The sequence below is a fragment of the Mirounga leonina genome, unplaced genomic scaffold (genome assembly GCF_011800145.1).
Source record: "Mirounga leonina isolate KUSES-001 unplaced genomic scaffold, KU_Mleo_1.0 Mir_127, whole genome shotgun sequence".
NCBI lineage: Eukaryota > Metazoa > Chordata > Mammalia > Carnivora > Phocidae > Mirounga > Mirounga leonina.
Window position 1 is genome coordinate 11,236,356 of NW_023270316.1, and position 12,455 is coordinate 11,248,810.

The 12,455-nt window shown below is 40.5% G+C and overlaps 1 pseudogene; it reads left to right on the forward strand.

The window, feature by feature from the left end:
• The first annotated feature begins 6,426 nt into the window (after positions 1-6,426).
• Positions 6,427-9,067, forward strand: LOC118009635 (annotated as a pseudogene).
• The last annotated feature ends 3,388 nt before the right edge of the window (positions 9,068-12,455 follow it).

The following is a 12,455-nucleotide window of genomic DNA, read 5'->3' on the forward strand; positions in this document are numbered from 1 at the left end:
TTTCTTTCTTTCTTTCTTTCTTTCTTTCTTTCTTTCTTTCTTTCTTTCTTTCTTTCTTTCTTTTCCTTTCTCTCTCTTTCTTTTTCTTCCTTTCTTTCCTTCCTGCCTGCTTTCTTTCTTTCTTTCAAGATCTTATTTATTTATTTGAGAGAGAGCACAAGCAGGGGGAGTTGCAGGCAGAGGGAGAGGGAGAAGCAGGCTCCCGCTGGGCAGAGAGCCCCATGTGGGACTCGGATCCCAGGACCCTGGGATCATGACCTAAGCCAAAGGCAGACACTTAACTGACTGAGCCACCCAGGCACCCCTGAGCACTTATATTCTTTCTCAAAGCAGACACTGAGTATTTTGTTTTAAAAAGAAGAGTTTATCTCAGGCTAGGCTGCTTTTCAGGGTGAGGAAATTCAAGTCTTGAACCATGATGATGTAAACTCTTGTGAAATGCTAGGCTTAATTCCACTAATTATTTGTGCAATTATTTAATTTTTAAAAAATTTTTAAAAGATTTTTTTTATTTATTTGACAGAGGGAAAGACAACAAGAGAGGGAACCCAAGCAAGGGGAGTGCGAGAGAGAGAAGCAGGCTTCTCGCCAAGCAGAGCCCAATGAGGGGCTCGATCACAGTTCCCTGGGATCATGACCTGAGCTGAAGGCAGACACTTAACAACTGAGCCACCTAGGCGCCCCTGTGCAATTATTTATTTAAGGTATATGTCTCCTGCAAATTCTGTCATAGTAGAGTCTCTACCTTTATGATTCACTGTAGTATCTCCTATGCTTGGCTCATATAGTAGGCACTATATATAATGAGTTTATATTGATAATTCCAATTCAAAGTTAGCATTATAGTGTTTTTTCTTTTCTTTTCCAGATATTATTTTTAAATAATAATCTCCACACCCAACATGGGGCTTGAACTCACAATCCCAAGATCAAGAGTCACATGCTCTACCCACTGAGCTTTATCTTCTTCACTTGGAAATCTTGGTTCCTAATAACATTAATATTTCCTTATTTGTTTTATTTTATAATATACAAGAGCACAAGAACAACAATATTACTAACAATAAACTTACCGAATGCAGTTCAAAATATTTTTGTGCTTTTATTTGTCCTTAGACTTTATATGGGGAAAATGTTACAGTGTCCTATGTTCCAAAGTAACTTTAAGTAATTATTTTCTCAGGGTGCCTGTCTGGCTCAGTCAGTAGAGATGCAGCTCTTCATCTCGGGGTTGTAAGTTTGAGCCCCACAATGGGTGTAGAGATTACTTAAAAATAAAATTTAAAAAAATAATATTTTCTCAGTGTGATTGGGTTTTTTATTCAGTTCCATTCATTTGTTTCTGTTTGTGTTCAATTTTATGTTTTTTTTTTCTTATTTCACTTAATTTTATTTTTTGACTATTTAAATCATTTACATCATTCAAAAGTCAAAGCTACATAAAAAGGATACCCAGAGAATTAAATTCTTGCTCCCATCTTTATTCTTTATACCCATTCCACCCATCTTCATAAGGAATTATTTACATTTTCAAAAATATCTTGTTTATTCTTCCTTTTTTCATAAAATAAGTATATATACATATGTACAAGTATATACAAATATAAGTTTATGTGTGGATATGCCCTAGTATATTCAGGATACTTGGATACTTGGATTTGTTTTCAAGCTTTTTTTTTTTTTTTAAGATTTTATTTATTAATTTGACAGAGAGAGACAGCAAGAGAAGGAACACAGCAGGGGGAGTGGGAGAGGGAGAAGCAGGCTTCCCACCGAGCAGGGAGCCTGATGCGGGACTCAATCCCAGGACCCTGGGATCATGACCTGAGCCTAAGGCAGATGCTTAACGACTGAGCCACCCAGGCGCCCCTCAAGCTTTTCTTATTACAAGTAAGCTCACAATGCAGAGAATGTGCATATCATATTTTGCATTTGTGAAGGTGTATCTTCAGCTAGGTTCCTAGAAAGATCACTGAATCAAAGGGTAAAGACAGGCTCATGACCTGCTCAGTGGGGAGCCTGTTTCTCCCTCTCCCTCTCTGTTCCCCCCTGCTTGTGCTGTCAAATAAATAAAATAAAAATATTTAAATAAACAAACAAACAAATGGTATCACACAGTATGTGATCCTTTGTGATTGCCTTCTTTTGTTTGACATGTTTTTGAGGTTCATCCATGTTGTAGCATCTATCCATACTCTTCTTTAGTCTTTGTTATGTATTGATAGAACTTAACTATCTTGTGCAATTTAAGCTGAAAATATTTTCTGTCAGTTTTTCATTTGTCTTTTGACTTTGCTTATGATGATTTTGCCTAGTAAAAGTTTATATTTGTCTGTATGTAGATATAGATAGATACATTAGATATTAGATAGATAGAGATGTACTTAAATGTACCACAGCTTCTGGAATTTGAATTATAGTAGAACGGCTTTCCTCACGTCCAGGTAATAAAGAAATGGACATGTTTTATTCTTGAATGTATCTTTTCTTTCTTTTTTTTTTTTTACATTGAAATGACTGATCTATTTGGAGTTTATTTTAATGTAAAGTAAGGGACATAAATCTAAATATATATATTTTTTCAAATGACTTTCCAGTTGTGCTGGTTCCATTTTTTAAAAGTTAATCTTGGGGCGCCTGGGTGGCTCAGTCGTTAAGCGTCTGCCTTCAGCTCAGGTCATAGTCCCAGGGTCCTGGAATCGAGCCCCACATCGGGCTCCCTGCTCCGCGGGAAGCCTGCTTCTCCCTCTCCCTCTGCCCCTGCTTGTGTTCCCTCTCTCGCTGTGCCTCTCTCTGTCAAATAAATAAATAAAATCTTTTAAAAAAAAAAGTTAATCTTTACCCTCAATGATTTAAAATGCTTCCTTTGTCATATACTAAATTTCCATATACACTTGAAATTGTTTCCACTGGTTTGTCTGTTAGCCAGGCATCAACACCACATTGTTTTAATTATAGGGTCTCTACAATAATTTTTAATAATGTGGTAAGGCCAACCCCTCTAATTGCTCTTCCTTTTGAAGATATTCATGAGTATTCTTGCTTATTTATTTTTCTATATGACGTTTAGGATTCAGTGCCAGGAAAATAATTTGCTGGCATCTTTTTGGGGAATTACCTTAAGTTAATATATTAACTTGGAGAAACTTGAAATATTTATGATGTTAATTGATCCTATCCAAGAACAAGGAATGTGTTTCTATTTTTGTTTAATCACACTATTGTGATTTTTCAGGACTGTTTCAAAATCTTCCTCATATAGGTTTGATCCATAATCTCTTAAAACAATGTTTCCCCTCTTCTACGTAACTAGGTCAATGGAGTATGGCCAATCATAGTAGCAGCTCTTCTCTTTGAGGAGAGATGAAGAAGTGGGCTGACAGAGAGGGAAACAAAAGAGCAAATATCTTCTATGTTCTACTTTCCCTGAGGTTAGCTCTGTCAGCCCCACTGAGGGTTTTACCCATGTGTATGTTGCTAGCTATCCTGCTATAGAGTACTCATTGAAACATCATCTTTAGTAAGCTTTACTGGACAATATGGCTGAACATAATGTGGAATGGGAAACAGACCAGAGACTGAATATAGAAATCTAGTGTGTAATGGGGCTTTGGAGTTAAGTTATTCTATTTTTTACTCAAGTCAGAGACTTGTAATGGGACACCTCATCTGCCCAATGAGTTGATTCCAGAAGGAGTCAGAGGAGAGATAACAAGGATCAGGCAAGTGGTTTCACAAAGGTGAAAGCAGGACTTCCCTGGTACTCTGTTGGATGTCTCTGGTGTGCGAGGCAGCTGTACTCCAGGTTAACTCCAGGCTTGCTTTAAAACCTAATGGAGTTCCCTGTTGCCGAGCGATGTTGAACACTTTTTCATGTGTCTGTTGGCCATTTGGATGTCTTCTTTGGAAAAATGTCTGTTCATGTCTTCTGCCCATTTCTTGATTGAATTATTTGTTCTTTGGGTGTTGAGTTTGATAAGTTCTTTACAGATTTTGGATACTAGCCCTTTATCTGATATGTCATTTGCAAATATCTTCTCCCATTCTGTCAGTTGTCTTTTGGTTTTGTTGACTGTTTCCTTTGCTGTGCAAAAGCTTTTTATCTTGATGAAGTCCCAATAGTTCATTTTTGCCCTTGCTTCCCTTGCCTTTGGCGATGTTTCTAGGAAGAAGTTGCCACGGCTGAGGTCGAAGAGGTTGCTGCCTATGTTCTCCTCTAGGATTTTGATGGACTCCTGTCTCACATTTAGGTCTTTCATCCATTTTGAGTCTATTTTTGTGTGTTGTGTAAGGAAATGGTCCAGTTTCATTCTTCTGCATGTGGCTGTCCAATTTTCCCAACATCATTTGTTGAAGAGACTGTCTTTTTTCCATTGGACATTCTTTCCTGCTTTGTCGAAGATTAGTTGACCATAGTGTTGAGGGTCCATTTCTGGGCTCTCTGTTCTGTTCCTTTGATCTATGTGTCTGTTTTTGTGCCAGTACCATACTGTCTTGATGATTACAGCTTCATAATAGAGCTTGAAGTCCAGAATTGTAATGTCACCAGCTTTGCTTTTCTTTTTCAACATTCCTCTGGCTATGCGGGGTCTTTTCTGGTTCCATACAAATTTTAGGATTATTTGTTCCATTTCTTTGAAAAAAGTAGATGGTATTTTGATAGGAATTGCATTAAATGTGTAGATTGCTCTAGGTAGCATTGACATCTTCACAATATTTGTTCTTCCAATCCATGAGCATGGAACAAAGAACATTTCTTTGTGTCTTCCTCAATTTCTTCCCTATTTTATAGTTTTCTGAGTACAGATTCTTCGCCTCTTTGGTTAGGTTTATTCCTAGGTATCTTACGGTTTTGGGTGCAATTGTAAATGGGATCGACTCCTTAATTTCTCTTTCTTCTGTCTTGTTGTTGGTATATATAAATGCAACTGATTCCATATCAAAACCTCAATGAGATACCACCTCACACCAGTCAGAATGGCTAAAATTAACAAGTCAGGAAACGACAGATATTGGCGAGGATGTGGAGAAAGGGGAACCCTCCTACACTGTTGGTGGGAATGCAAGCTGGTGCAGCCACTCTGGAAAACAGTATGGAGGTTCCTCAAAAAGTTGAAAATAGAGCTACCCTACGACCCAGCAATTGCACTACTGAGTATTTACCCCAAAAATACAAATGTAGTGATCTGAAGGGGTATGTGCACCCTAATGTTTATAGCAGCAATGTCCACAATAGCCAAACTATGGAAAGAGCCAAGATGCCATCAACAGATGAACGGATAAAGAAGATGTGGTATACATATATATATACAATGGAATATTATGCAGCCATCCAAAAACAAACAAACAAACACAAAATCTTGCCATTTGCAACGATGTGGATGGAACTAGAGGGTATTATGCTGAGTGAAATAAGTCAATCAGAGAAAGACATGTATCATATGGTCTCATTGATATGAGGAATTCTTAATCTCAGGAAACAAACTGAGGGTTGCTGGAGTGGTGGAGGATGGGAGGGATGGGGTGGCTGGGTGGATAGACATTGGGGAGGGTATGTGCTATGGTCAGCGCTGTGAATTGTGTAAGACTGATGAATCACAGACCTGTACCTATGAAACAAATAATACATTATATGTTAAAAAAAAAAAGAAGAAGAAGAAGACAGTAGGAAGGGAAAAATGAAGGGGGAGAAATCGGAGGGGGAGACGAACCATGAAAGACTATGGACTCTGAGAAACTGAGGGTTTTAGAGGGTAGGGGGGTGGGGAGATGGGTTCGCCTGGTGATGGGTATTAAAGAGGGCATGTATTGAATGGAGCACTGGGTGTTATATGCAAACAATGAATCATGGAACACTACATCAAATAAACAAACAAACAAACAAATAAATAAATAGGGGGAAAAAACAACCCCCCCCCCAAAAAACCTAATGGAGTAACAGAGAGTATATAAACAAAGGAGGTATAGGAGGAGAGGGTAAAGCTTCTTTCTTTTTTCAAACCCTTCCAGCTCCTCTTCAGCTCAGAGAACAAAGAGATTATGTCAGACCAGCAGCAATCTTGTGTTAATAATGCTCAGCCATCTCTCTGTTGATACTATCATTTAAGCTTCTTCTGGGACCCTTGAGTTACCAGATTAGCAAAATAAAAGGCCTCCTGTTCCCAAAGATTTCCCCGGCTTTGAACCTTTCCTAGTCCCCTTATTCTTAAAATGACCAGAACATCCAATATAATAGCGTACTATGCACCTGGAATAAGGAACAAAGAAAATCTCTATATACAACAGTGGAGTGATTGCTAGGATATATTGTTGAGAGAAAGAAATCAAGACAGGGGTACCTGGCTGGCTCAGTTGGTAGAGCCTGCAACTCTTGATCCTGAGGTTGTGAGTTCAAGCCCCATATTAGGTGTGGAGCCTTCTGAAAGAAAGAAAGAAAGGAAGAAAGAAAAAGAAAGAAAGGGAGGTCAAGGAGAGAAAAGTATGTAGAGCATGCTACCATTTATCTAAGAAAGGAGGATAACAGATATATATAGATAATGCTTATATTAAAGATAAAAACAGATAATCCATAGCCCTCGATTCCATTCCTGCTGCCCGTCCGACCTGCTCACACCCAGAAAGCTGGTAGCTCCATTGAGCCATGTGTGGCATTTGCGCCCTTTTTGGCAGTGACGACTGTCTCTCTGATCAGTGTCTGAGTGCTATGAAGATCACACACAGAGGTCCAGATTCATTTCATCTTCAGAATGTCAACAGATACATGAACTGCTGCTTTGGATTTCACTGGTTGGCAGTGGCTGACCAACTGTTTGGAACACAGCCAATTTGAGCAAAGAAACATCCTTACTTGTGGCTCTGTTACAATGGTGAAATCTACAACCACAAGGAGATGAAACACATCTCCTTTTGAATTTAATTATCCTTTAATTCTCCTTTTGAATTTTTTTTTTTTTAAGTTTTGTGGGGTTTTTTAAATGATTTTATTTATTTATTTATTTGGACAGAGAGAGAGCATGTGCGCACAAACAGGGGGAGCAGCAGAAAGAGAGGGAGAAGCAGGGTCCCCGCTGAGCAGGGAGCCCAACGTGGGGCTCTATCCCAGGACCCTGGGATCATGACCTGAGCTGAAGGTAGACACCCAATGACTGAGCCACCCAGGCGTCCCTGAATTTATTTTGAATTTAATCACTAGACCAAAATTAATGGTGAGATCATCCTTCATTGTTATGACAAAGGAGGAACTGAGCAAATAATTTGTATGTTGGATGGGGAGCTTGCATTTATTTTATGGGATACCACCAATACGAAAGTGTTCCTGGGCACAGACACCTATGGAGTCAGACCCTTGCTTAAAGCCATGCTAGAAGATGGATTTTGGGCTGTGTGTTTAGAAGCTAAAGGTCTTGTTAACCTGAAGCACATCACAACTCCTTTATCAAAATGGAGCCTTTAAAAAAAAAAAAGTGAAAAAAAAAAAAATAAATAAATAAATAAAAAGTGGAGGCTTTTCTTCTGGGACACTATCAAATTTTGGATTTAAAGTCAAGTGACAAAGTTGCATCCGTGGAAATGGTTAAATATCATCACTGTAGAGACAAATGCCTGCATGCTGTCTCTAACAGTGTAGAGAAACTACTCCCAGGTATTGATGTGGAAACTGTGGAGAGAAGATGAGGAGAACTGGAGACAGCAAGTATAGACAACTCTTTCAAGGACTTTTGCTATAAAGGAGAGGGAGAGATGGAAGACGAGAGATGGTATAGTTTGTGTGGATGTGCAAATGCTATCAATGATCCAATAGAGAGGACAAACTGATAATGCAAGAGACAGTTTCCTTAAAACGGAAACTCAAGGCAAACCTGTTGTGATTCCATGGTGGTAAAGTAATGTTTGCTTGGGGAAGCAGATTTATTCATGTTCTTTTTTCCTCTTCATATACATGCCTACTTTTGGGTCCTTTTTTTTTACAGATCCTTTTTGACAATGCTATTGAGAAACATTACATGACAGAAGGACTGGATGCCTTTTATCAGGGGGCTTGGATTCCAGCTTGGCTGCTTTCACCCTGCTGAAGCAGCTAAAAGAGGCTCTGGTACAGTATGCTCTCCAGACATTTGCAATTGGCATGGAAGACAGTCCCCATTTACTGGCTACTGGCAAGGTAGCAAATGAACACCATGAAGTCCTTTTTGACTCTGAGGAAGGCATTCAGACACTGAATAAAGTCACATTTTCCTTGGAAGCTTAGGACCTTATAACAGTTACACTTCAGGAGATAGGTATTTAATTTCCAAGTACATCTGGAAAAACACAAATAGCATGGTGATCTTCTCTGGACAAGGATGAGATGTACTTCTACAGAGTTACTTATCTTTCCACGAAAACAACTTCTTCTAAAAAGGCCAAAGAGAGTGAGAAACTTCTGAAGGAACTCTGTTTGATGTTGTTCTCCACACAGATCAAACTACTGCTATCCTTGGACTTGAACTGAGAGTCCCATTCCTGGATCTTTGATTTTCTTCCTATCACTTGTCTCTGCTACCAGCAATGAAAATTCCAAAGAATGGGATAGAAAAACATATCCCAGGAGAGAATATTCAGACTCTAATCTGATCCTTACAGAGATTCTCTGGTGACCAACTTCTGTTGGTCCCTTCAGGGATGGGATAACCTTAGTTAATAATTGCTGGTTTAAGATTTTACAGGAAAAGGGACACCTGGCTGGCTCAGTTGGTGGAGCGTGTAACTTTTAATCTTGGGGTTGTGAGTGCGAGCCCCATGTTGGGTTTATTTTACTTAAAAATATTTTTAAAAAAGGATTTTATAGGAATATATGGACAGCAGGTTGATGATGCTATTATGGCGACTGCAAGACAAAAATTTCCCTCAGTACTCCTCAAACTTACAAAGGCGATTACTACCATTAATCTTTGAATGCCGCTACCCAGGCCAGACTGACCAGCTGACCAGTTACTGGATGCCCAAGCAGATCAATGCCACCAACCCTTCTGCCTGCACTCTGACCCGTTACAAGCTACCAAAGCTGAGACATTCCCTAAAGTATTGACGGAAAGTAAATGTTCCTTCTTGTGAAGGCCAGTGGGACTAGAGGCAGGTGGGGCCATCCGCCCATGGGTACTTGAGTATGAAAAAAAAAGTTTCAAATCTAAAAAACAAAGGAAAAATAAATCATAAAATTAAAAAGAAATTGCTACCAATGGGGTGGGAGGAGGAACAGGATAGTGGAGACAGAGATAAAAGCCAGACAGGTTTTGTATACTTGACTTTGAAACCATGTAAATATTTTACATAGATCTAAAACAAGATTAAGTTTTAGCAACCTCCAAGTATCTAAAGGAAAATGAAGCAAATGAAATCACTGAGAATCCTTAGTGACCTCCTAACTACTAAATCCGGTGCCTTGCTTGAGGGTACATTCAACTTATCCTGTCTGTATAATTTTACATTGTTGATCATTGACTCATTATTAAAATTCTCTTCCTCCTTGGCTTTTCTGAGACCACTCTTTCCTGGTTTACCTTATAAATCTCTGATTTCACTTCTATCCTTCACTAGGCCCTCTTCTTCTACCTGTGCTTTCAATATAAATAGTTCCCATTCCTTTTTTTTTTTTTTTTAAGATTTTATTTTTAAGTAATCTCTATACCCAACATGGGGCTCAAACTCACAACCCTGAGATCAAGAGGTGCATACTCCATCAACTGAGCCAGCCAGGTGCCCGCCCCCCCCTTTTAAGTAGGCTCCATGCCCAACGTGGGGCTTGAACTCACAATCCTGAGATCAAGAGGCACATGCTCTTGGGGCACCTGGGTGGCTCACTCAGTTGGGCACCTGACTCTTGGTTTCAGCTGAGGTCATATTCTTGGGGTCGTGAGATCCAACCCCACGTCGAGCCCCCAGTCAGGCTCCGCACTGGTCCCTCTCCCTCTGCACCCCCCTCCCACTTGCACTCTCTCTCAAACAAATAAATGAAATCTTAAAAACAAACAAACAAACAAACAAAAAACCCACATGCTCTAGGTAGTTCTCATTTTCTTTTGTTTTATTTTTTTAAAGTAATCTCTACACCCAACATGGGGCTCACACTCACAACCCTGAGATCAAGAGTTGCACACCACCAACTGAGCCAGCCAGGCACCCCTAGGCAGTTCCATTCTTAATTTACTTTTTTTAATCTGATTACTCCCAGCAGTAAAACCATATACTCCCCTGACTTCCATTAGACATATTTACATAAATATATGATTATAAGAAAATTAAGATCAATACGAGTTGCTGTACTATAGGGAAATTATGCCATGGGAGAGGAAAAATGAACCAATTTCAAGGGAACTGCTCTAAAAGTTTTTTGAATAAGTTATTTTGCATATCTACTAAATTACTGTCTGTTGTTCAAAACCTACCTCAGCTGTTATCTACTCTAAAAACCTTATCAGATTTCTCTGGCCACAATTAATTATTACTTCCTCTTCACTCTGATAAGATCTCTCTTATGACATGTATTACCTAGTGACATATATTACCAAAATGCCAAAACAGAAATGGGTAGAAAAAAATAAAACATGAGAGGCCACAAGATCTACATAATATCAGCATTTGTGAATGAGGAAGCAGATAGAAGCAAGATGAACGTGAGGAAATGAAAATGGCAAAAATCATTAATAGGACAGAATAAAGGCTCACACTGACATAAAAACATAGGGAATAGAAGCCGTTTGACCAGTACAGGGACATGGGGACAAAGGCAAAAGATCCAGACAAAAAGTGAAGTCAATCTTTCAGGGATCTGCACCTTCAGGGCTGCTTTCTCTCCCTCCCTGTTGGTGCTGGGACTGGGAGCTAGGCACCCATCAGAGACCCAGGCGGGGCTTGAGCACCTCCACAGGCTCCTGCCTCAGGTCTTCCTCTGGGTTCTCACTCTCTCTCTCTTTTTTAAAAATATATATTTATTTATTTATTTGAGAGAGAGCACAAGATCAGGGTGAGGAGCAGAGGGAGAAGCAGACTCCCCGCCGAGCAGGGAGCCTGGGACGCTGGGATCATGACCCGATGGGCTCTCACTCTCTCTCTTAATCTTGACCAAAGCTGCCTCTGCCATTAAGGGTTGTTCAGTGGTCCACTCTGGAATTGTAAACCCCCTCAACTATTTGGCTTCTCTGTGAACCTGTACACCCAGCAATCACATTCCTCCTGTGGCCACATGTCTGGTGCCACCTTTCCTGTAGCTGCCTCCTGCCTTGCTTCCTTTTGAGGCTTAGAGCACACGCACTCCTTTTCCTTTTCGGACCCACCACCAACTTCCTGTTTTCTGCCCCTGACATATTTCCATCTCTCAGCTCTGCCTCAGAGTCCCTTAAACACAGACTCAGGTGTGTGCTTTTTTCTTTTCTTTTCTTTTTTTTTAGAATTTTATTTATTTATTTGACAGAGAGAGATACAGCGAGAGAGGGAACACAAGCAGAGGGAGTGGGAGAGGGAGAAGCAGGCTTCCCGCTGAGCAGGCAGAAGGCAGACACTTAACCTACTGAGCCACCCAGGCACCCTGGGCGTGTGATTTTCAAAATGCTTTTTTTTTTTTTAAAGATTTTTTATTTATTTATCTGAGAGAGAGAATGGGAGACAGAGAGCATGAGAGGGGGAGGATCAGAGGGAGAAGCAGACTCCCCGCTGAGCAGGGAGTCTGATGCGGGACTCGATCCCAGGACTCCAGGATCATGACCTGAGCCGAAGGCAGTTGCTTAACCAACTGAGCCACCCAGGCGCCCCTCAAAATGCTTTTAAAAAGCCATTATTTTAGGGGCGCCTGGGTGGCTCAGTCATTAAGCATCTGCCTTTGGCTCAGGTCATAATCCCGGAGTTCTGGGATCGAGCCCCGCATCCGGCTCCCTGCTCTGCGGGAAGCCTGCTTCTCCCTCTCCCACTCCCCCAGCTTGTGTTCCCTCTCTCGCTGTCTCTCTCTCTGTCAAATAAATAAATAAAATCTTAAAAAAAAAAAAAAGCCATTATTTTATCAGAGGGGAGGGGGTGGGGGGATGGGTAAAACAGGTGATGGGAATTAAGGCATGCACTTATCAAGATGAGCACAGGGTGATGTATGGAAGTGTTGAATCACTATATTGTACACCTGAAATATAACACTGTATGTTAATTAACTGGAATTTAATTAAAAACTAAAACAAACAAAAAAAAGCCGTACTTAGGTGGAAGTCACACCCTCCATCTGCCCTCTTGTTTTCTCCATCCCTTCCCCATCCCTTCCCCATCCCTCTCTCTGTTCTCCCCTCCTACCTCCTACCCAGCGTAGGGCTTAAAGAGGCCACACTGTGGCCTGGAGACAGCACCCCCTTTCCCCCCCACTTCCCCATCCTACACCACACACTGGTTGGGGGAGGGGCTGAGCAAGGGGCTACAGTGCTGCTCTGGAAGACCTTGAG